Source organism: Numida meleagris, chromosome 2, assembly GCF_002078875.1.
Source record: "Numida meleagris isolate 19003 breed g44 Domestic line chromosome 2, NumMel1.0, whole genome shotgun sequence".
NCBI lineage: Eukaryota > Metazoa > Chordata > Aves > Galliformes > Numididae > Numida > Numida meleagris.
Genome location: NC_034410.1, coordinates 63914217 through 63922729, shown reverse-complemented (window position 1 = coordinate 63922729; position 8513 = coordinate 63914217). Strand labels below are relative to the sequence as shown.

Genomic DNA, 8513 nt, shown 5'->3' with positions numbered 1-8513 from the left:
CGAGCGGAGGGGCTGCACCCCCGCACACCGCACCCCGGCCCCCCTCGGCCCTCCTCCCCGCCCGGCCCCTACGCCCGCAGCTCCGCGGATCCTCCTCTTCCTTCTCGGGACGGTTTCGCAGACGCCACAGACATGACGAGGAAATCTTTTCCCCTCCCAGTGACCCCAGAAGTTCTTTTCCTTTTTTTTTTCTTTTCTTTTTTTTTTTTTAATAAAAAAAAACTTCCAGCCCTGCCGCCGAGGAAGGAAGCGGGGGAATACGCAGCGCACACCGCCTCCGGCTGCTGCGTGCCGCGCTGTCAGCGCCCAGCACCGCCCCACGGCAGCCCCAGTGCCGGGGGGAGCGGGAAGGCGGCACCTCCGAGGGCTGGGAGTGCCGGGACGCTGGGGAAAAGCGGGGCAAAGAGGGGAAGCTGAGGGGCTCGGGGCTCGCTCTGCCTCCAGTGCCCAGGGGCTGCAGATGTATACATGGATGAAGGCGAAGTCAGTGACAGCGTGTGGTGATGTGGAATATGTCGCCTGGGATGGCGTCTCTGTGGCCTCCAATTGGAGCATCCTGTAGGAGAGAGGCTTGGAACATTAATTCCTGGGCTCCTGCCTTGTCCCAGGGAAGGGAAGGCCCTTCCTTTATCAATAACATCTTTATGAATAACATCTTTATCAATAACATTTTTATCAATGACATAGACAATAGGATGGAGAGCCCCTCAGCAAGTTTGTGGGTGACACTACAACAGCAGCAAGGGATGCCATTGAAAGGGACGTGAACAAGTTTGAAAGGTGGGCCCAAGAAACCTAATGCAGTTTGGTAAGGCCAAGTGCAAGGTATTACTGCACCTGGATAGGGGCAATCCCAGGTATATCTATGGACTGGGAGAAGAATTCATGGAGAGCAGCCCTGCCAAGAAGGACTTGGGGATCCTGGCAGATGAAAAACTTAACATGAGCCAGCAGTGTGCTTGCAGCCCAGAAGGCCAACAGTATCCTGGGCTGCATCAGAAGGGAGTTGGCCAGCAGGGAGAGAGAAGAGATTGTCTCCTTCTGCTCTGCCCTTGTGAGGCTCCATCTGCAGTACTGTGTCCAGGTCTGCAGCCACCAGCACAAGAAAGACACAGAGCTGTCGAAGCGGGTCCAGAGGAGGGTCACAAAGATGATCAGAGATCATCTCAGAGGAGACCACAGTGCAGCGTTCCAGTACCTAAAGGGAGTTTATAAACAGGAGTAGGACTGACTTTTTACGTGGTCTGATAGTGACAGGACAAGGGGAAACAGTTTTAAAGTAAAAGGGAAGATTTAGGTGAGATGTTAGTAAGAAATTCTTTTCTCAGAGGGCAGTGAGGCAGTGGCACAGGCTGCCCAGAGAAGCTGTGGGTGCCCCACCCCTGGAGGTGCTCAAGCCCAGGTTGGATGGGGCCCTGGGCAGCCTGAGCTGGTGGGTGGCAACTCTTCCCATGGCAGAGGGTTGGAACTGGGTGGGCTTTAATGCCCCTTCCAACCTAAGCCATTCTATGATTCTTGCCTGCAGCATTTGGGGAGGTTGGAGGTCATTGCCCTCACGTGACCTAATATCAAATTTGAATTGGTTCTGGCCAGCATGACACCCATGGCTCATGAGACCAGAAATTCACATGCAGGGGCTGTTCAACCATTTGGAAAAATTGGTGGAAGCCAGAGATGAAAACAATGTTAAAGATATTGACCAATGAGTGGTGTTTGGTCTTTATGGTAAAACAATTCCAAACCTACAAATGCAGTTATGTCCCACTCTCCCTATTCAAACACATAATTGCATATTTCCTTAACTTCCGTATAACAAAATTGGTCCCACTCTCATTTGATGGACAATCAGATATAACAAATGCATGGAACAGAGCCCTTCCAGAGGCAAAAACACCTGATTCCTGCAGCCTCGCTCTGCAGCACCTTCAGCCATTTCTTTCATGAAACCTGAAGCTGTAAAACCAGGACTCAAGATGTTGAAGCGGATGCTGGGGAGCTCAGAGACCCCAAACTGCCCTCACTGTGGCTAGGCTGGGCCCCGAGCTGTCCTACAAAGCCTGACAAAGGGAGCAACCTGGGGCATAGGCTCTCCAAGCCCGGCCATATCCTTGCGTGTAGTGCAGTGTGTGGCAAAGGCCCACCCACTTCACCTTGGCTCCCCACAAAAGGGTTCCCACAGCCCTGTCAGGCTTGACATCCCATGTGCAGCGGATGTGGGTCATTTGGAATATGCAGTGTGGCTTTGCAGGAAAGGAACTGCTGCAAACCTCTGTCCCGCAGGAGGATCTTGACACAGTTCATTGTATTCAGGATGGGCTTTTCTAAGCTCTCCTCTTGTTCGGGTACTAGTGGTCTCCCCAGCTCTTCTGTGCAAAAACAGCACGAGAAAATAAAATGCCTTCTCTTCTAAGAGTTGCTGTGGTAACCTGAAATAACCACAGATCTGAAGGAAGTGAAACTTCTAGGAAGAGAGCTGCAAGGCTTGCTACAGTTCACAATGCATCTGGACAACACTCTCAGGCATATGGTCTGACTTTTGGGTGGTCCTGTGCAGAGGCAGGAGTTGGTCTCGATGATCATTATAAGTTCCTTCCAGCTTGGGATATTCTATGATTCTATGAAGGCCAAGCCCTCTTTTAAAAAGATGTCAGCCTTGAGTTGCTTATAACCATGCACACAGCTTCTGCTTGTTCCTACTGGCATTTTTTGCCTTTGCAACAGAATGAATGTTGCTGTCGTCAGCCTGCCTACAAGTGTATGCAAGCTTGCAGGTTGCATAGGCTCCCAGCACCTCACACAGCTCTGGCTCCAGCTGTGTTCAGAAGGGCTTTGGCTACGAGTCCTCCACTTCTGCTGGGTAATGGCTCAAGCATGGAATGGCTCGTTCTGTTTTTCCCTTTCAGTCTGACAGGTGCCACCCTTCCAACTCTCTCAAAGTACTCAGATCAAGCAAAAGCCTGTCATGCTTGCTCATGAAAAATGAGCTTGCACCGAAATCTTCACTTCTAAAGGATGTGAGGATGACATAGTGAAACCAGATCCTGATTTTTAAGAATATGAAAAGTAGACCTATGCCTATACTTGGTTCTCACCTCAGGTGGTGGGACACATATACCTATGTCCTCTCACCTAGCTGCTCCGTGTAGCAGTGCAATGCCAGCCTGCCACTAAGACTGAGCACAACTGCCCTTTGTGAAGGTTGGCTTAGTAATAACAGTCTGTGACTGCGTGGCTCTGCTAAAGTTTTATCACAAAATGCTCACACACAAAAAAGCAATGTTTGCATGGGAATAGCAGCGTGCTGAGGAGGAAGGCAACCCTTGCAAGATTTTTTGCACCGTGGAAAGTAAAACGGATGAGCAACGAGGATGGGCAGTCACGAGGGACACACACATCTTGCAGATGAAAGTATCTTTTATTATCAGCACCTTCCATTGTGGCTATACCAATTGTATCTGTCATGCACTTTTAAAAGTACATAGAGGACATTCATTTGCATTTGACTAGTTTTTCATATGTATGCAGCATGGGCAGAGGCACTGCACAGCAGCTGCTCTTTAGCAGAAAATGGGGAACACATATTTGCCTTTTTTAAAAGAAAGGCTGTTATGGAAAGACATTTCATTCCTTTTTGCATGACATGTTGGGTTGCTATTTTTCGTATTTAAATTTGGAGACATAAGCAATTAGTGGCAATTGCACCTGAGAGAATAAAGATGCTGGCTGAGTATGTGTTTTATCCCCTTGCCTTTTCTGTGATTTTATTGTTTTACTAGAACCATAAAATACCACTGGGATGCATGTATTCTCCTAAGCACTTATTAACTTCATTTCTACCTAGGAATTTTTCAGTCTTGCATTCAGTCTCCCAAACTGGTAATCATTCATTCAAAATACATGCAGAATACTCACCGCACACTGTTCATCACGCAAGGTGACCCAGGCCCTTTGAAGATTGATCTGGCCAAAAATTCGCTCGAGTCTTCAACTGATGCAGGAAAACTGCCTGAATTTGAGAAGAGGCCAGCACCAAATCATGGGGTATACGAAGCCTAAAAGTAGACAACTTCCTTCTTATGCTGTGAACTATTGCTAGAAACACAACTGAAGATGAATGAATCTGTGGTTCTATCCTCATGGTGTGCTGCGGCATCTCCCAGCCCTGTATTTCAGGCTTCTTTATCCATGCAGTGGTAATGATGGGGATACTTGACTTCTTGTCACATACAAACACGCTATGAAGACTTCTGAAAGCCATCCCCAGTTGGCCTTCTGGACTGCAGGTGCACACTGCTAACTCATGTCCAACTTTTCCTCCCCAAGTCCTCCTCCACAGGGCTGCTCTCAATGAGTTCTTCTCCCAGATTGTACACATGTTTGGGATTGCCCCGACCCTCTTCCCTGTGCACAGATGCCCTTGTGCACAGGTTTGCCAGGAGTCCTGGGTGAACACTGTGGCACAGTGGCATGGAGCAGGAAGAAGGAGCCAGGGGCAGAGAGGGAAGGTGTTTCCTTCAGCTGACACTGCCACCAAAACCCAGTTGTTTGGTGCATCTGCTGGAAATAATCTGAGAGGGATAATGCCCTCCTGGAGGGAAGAGGCTCTCTGGTTGTTCAAGTCTTCCCTTGCTCAAGGATGCTGACTTTCTATATTCTTGTAAATAAGCAAAAACTGCACCCACGTTCCTGGCTCCATTAATGATTTCTCTTTCTAACTGCAACAAGCGTTCAGGATTCAAACATCTCAGCAAGCCACTTAACAACTCAAAGAGCAGGAACACTTCCCAGACCTGGAGTCACCAAAGACATCTTGCCTGGCGAATTTGTAAAATCGTTCCTGCTGTGAAAACATGGCCTGGCCTCTGCAACAAAGGATGAAGTCACATTTCCAGCCTCAGATCTGTGAGCAGGGGAGAACAGAGCCGATGCAGAGACACTCAGCTCATTTTGCTCTGTAGCCAGTGCAGTACTGGAACAAATAAAATACCATTCCTCTTGCTCAGCAGCACCAAAAATCATTTGGAAAGCAAGAAGAGCTTTATCCACTTACATATACAGTGAAAAGAGGACAGTGAGCTTTGAAGAGCAGCCCATGCCTCTCTAATACCTGCAAGCAATGGGGAGTGGGCCACCTTTTTATTCTCTCCTATGACGTGCAATTTTCTGCTGCTAATCGTTTGGTTTTTTTGTTTGTTTGTTTTTTGTTATTTTTAATGTGCAATGCAAATGCACAACGGCAAAGCAGCTCCTGATGCTTTAGTCTTTAGTTCACATGACAAGAACACCTCTGGTGAGATTAAATGAGCTCCTGAGTGAAGCATCCTTTCATGCTCCTGTGGGGCCGCTGGACTGCGCGAGGCTTGAGTGCACAGTCAGAGCGCTGCCGGGACTCTGTATTCTCACTTTGTTCTCCTCTCTCCCCCAGGCTGATTCTGTGAAGTACTGAGCCCTCCTGGAGCTAACGGGACTTTAAAAAGTGCTCAATATTCTTCCAGCTTTGGCTACCTCATAATATGGCCTTTAATGTATGCACGGCCTATTTTTAGAATCTATAACGTGTTTTCTGGGTAAAATACTGCTTGAAAGACCCCTTCCTCTCCCTCTGAGTTGACAGTGAATTTGATTTAATAGAAGAGCCTGAAATTCTTTCCATTAAAAACTGTATTATAAATGCTCAAGGAGCTGTAACTGCAGTTGAAAGCTAGGTATATTCCTGCCAAAGGGTAAACTAGCTTCATCTAATAGGAGAATAGTTCTAGTGGAACAATTTACCCTTTATGAGCCTTTTTCCTAGAGACAGCATAGAATGTATGTTTTCACTATGCTTCCAGCTGAGCAAAATAAATTAAATACACCTGCAGGTTACTGAAAAAAACACTGGCATAAAAATATGCAAGACAAAATTTATCTGCATTTTCAGACTCTTAGCCTACTGCAGTCAACCAAGTGGGCAATAAAAGTCCACAGCACTGGGATTTGGTACGGCTTGTAATGATCCCGTGTATGGCCTAAGACTGCACATTTGTATTGCACATCGAAATAGAAAGCCTTAAAGTGTTCAGCAATGACAAGCATTATTATTCTGAGTCTGCAGAAGGGGAGACAGAGCCCCAGAGCAGAGAAAGCAGTTTGCCTAAGCCCGCAGAAAGAGGCTGTCTTAGAGGTTGAAATATTTGCAGCACTTGGCACATGGACTTGTATACAGCCTTTAGAGAACATACTGTTTTGCAGGGAAAAAAATCACATTGCATATTTCCATTAGACCTATAAAAGCAAAAGTGAACAATTTGCACATGCTAAGAGGCTGTGGCTTTTTTTACATATATATCATGAAGGTGCTCTAACGTTCTTCCATGTTTTTCCTCTTTATTGTGAAGAAATATCATCCAGCCTAAAAACAGTAGGCTGAGCATAATAACTTCAAGCTGGGCATTTTTTTGCTACTGTTGTTAGCAACTGGAGCAAATTCTTCCTTTGCTCTCCCCACACCACCCTAGGAGAAGCAACTGGCTTTGTTTTAGATGCTGACAACTCTGTCTGTATCCCAAGCAGTGACAAATCTCACTGAAAACATATGAGCCACCCAGTTGAACTGCCATACCCTGCTCTTGAGCTTAATTTTAAGGGCACATAATTTTAAGGGCTCAGCTATGTGAATATGGAGCCCTTCAACACCTGCTCATGGCAAGGAGAAGTTCTCAATGAAAGAAATACAAACGGAAGTTGCAGCTACAAGAATGCCGAATATGAAAGAAATGCAGGATTGGACCCTGAGCCTGATGAACAGGTATTACTGAATTGCATTCATTCACATAGCTGCATCCATAAGTTACAGCTCGTCAGTGTTTGCTGTTACGAATGCTTCAAGTCAAAACAAGCGTGAGTGATTGGATGTGTCTACACAGCATAATTAGAGATGTAAACAGTGGCTGCCATCGCAGAAACTAGAGCAATATGCTAAGTAATTACCTGAGTTATTTCAGTCGAGCTATATTCTGTATCATTAGTGTAATTACAGGGATTAAATTCAAGCCCATCATACCTTTGGTAGTTCAGTTTATGTATAACAACAACCTGTTCCTCAGTTTTTATGATGTTCCGTCTATCACCAGGGTGGCCCACACTCTCCACCATTTTTAGTTGTCTAAGCCACAACAGAAAGGCCCATTAATGAAAACAAGGTTAATTACGCTTTATTCAGAATGGCTTCAGAGGGGATTCCTTCTGAAAAAACAGCAGAGTGGGGAGTCTACTTGTTCCATTCCGTTCTGCCTTAAAAATGAAGCAAAACTGCACAATGAACGTCTCTATTTATGTTGCAGAGTTCTTTTCATGCCTAATGTGTCTATGTGAATGTACCAAATACAAATGAAGCCTGAAGAATACACGACTATTTTTCCTTTTTTTTTTTCCTATATTGCTCAGCACTCTATTTTTCAAACTGTTCCAAAGAGCAAGAAAGGAATAGTTTCCCTGCCCCCTTCTTCTTTGTTTCTTTTTCCTCTTATTCAGGAAGGAGCTTGTAGTGAATCTGTTAGGACTATTGTGCTATATTCATCAGTGTAACTTAGCGCAGCTCATGTGTGAATCGAGGCTCTTTTCTCTATGAGAAAAGGTATTTCCCCATATGATAAGTACTTTCCCTAAAGCCCTGTTATTATTTGTCAAATTATAAAGACCAGAGTACCTTGAACATATATACAGTTCATGTACACGCTGTACATAGTGAAGAAGGTCATGAAAGGTAGCATAGCACGTCTTTATAAAAAAGGGGAAGACCTAATGGACAACTCTCATTATTCTCAATACAAAGAGGCTGAGAAAGCGCCTACAAAACTTTCCTATTTGCATAGGTCAGTGATGATTTCTTCCTTAAAAAATAAATTCAGTAACTTCAGCCAAGTGTTGACTACCAACTGAACACACTGTGAAGCCTCAAAGGAACATGAAGAACGACACAAAAGATATGCAGTGGTTTTAGTACAGATGATTGCTGGAAAAACAACTTCTATCCAAGCTAAAAGCCTCTGTGCTTGATTCTACAACTGCTCCAAGCAGAAAAATCCATACTGTTTCAACAGTAATGGTATTTTGTTTATTTGGAAGAAAGGGGGATGCAATGCTAGCGGGAATTGTTCCCACACAATTCATGTATACAGCTCATTTGCTAATCCCACTGCAAACCAGCTTAAGTTTCAAAGTCAGGCTCAAATTAGACCAGCTAAAATATCTTCAGAATCCTCCTGTTTTCAGCACACAGTGTTGTCACGTCCTGTAGAACAGAGCCTACATGCACTGTAACATGGTGCACCAACCCAACTCATCCTGTGGAACAGGAGGGATTTTACAAAGGTACAAGTCCTTGATCACTGCTGCAAGTAGAGCCTATGCAAATGCAATATTCTTCTGCAAGATTACTGTAATTCGAATGCATATCTTCTTCAGGCCTCTCCAGCATAGTTTTAGTCATAGTCATCACTATATGAGCATGATGCAGTCCTTTATCCAGGACC

The 8513-nt window shown here is 45.3% G+C and overlaps 1 protein-coding gene across 4 annotated transcripts in view; it reads right to left on the bottom strand.

Annotated features, from left to right (window-relative positions):
- Positions 1 to 8513, bottom strand: part of PXDC1 (PX domain containing 1) — a 123071-nt gene that overhangs the window by 22755 nt on the left and 91803 nt on the right. The gene's annotated exons all lie outside the window — the stretch shown is intronic.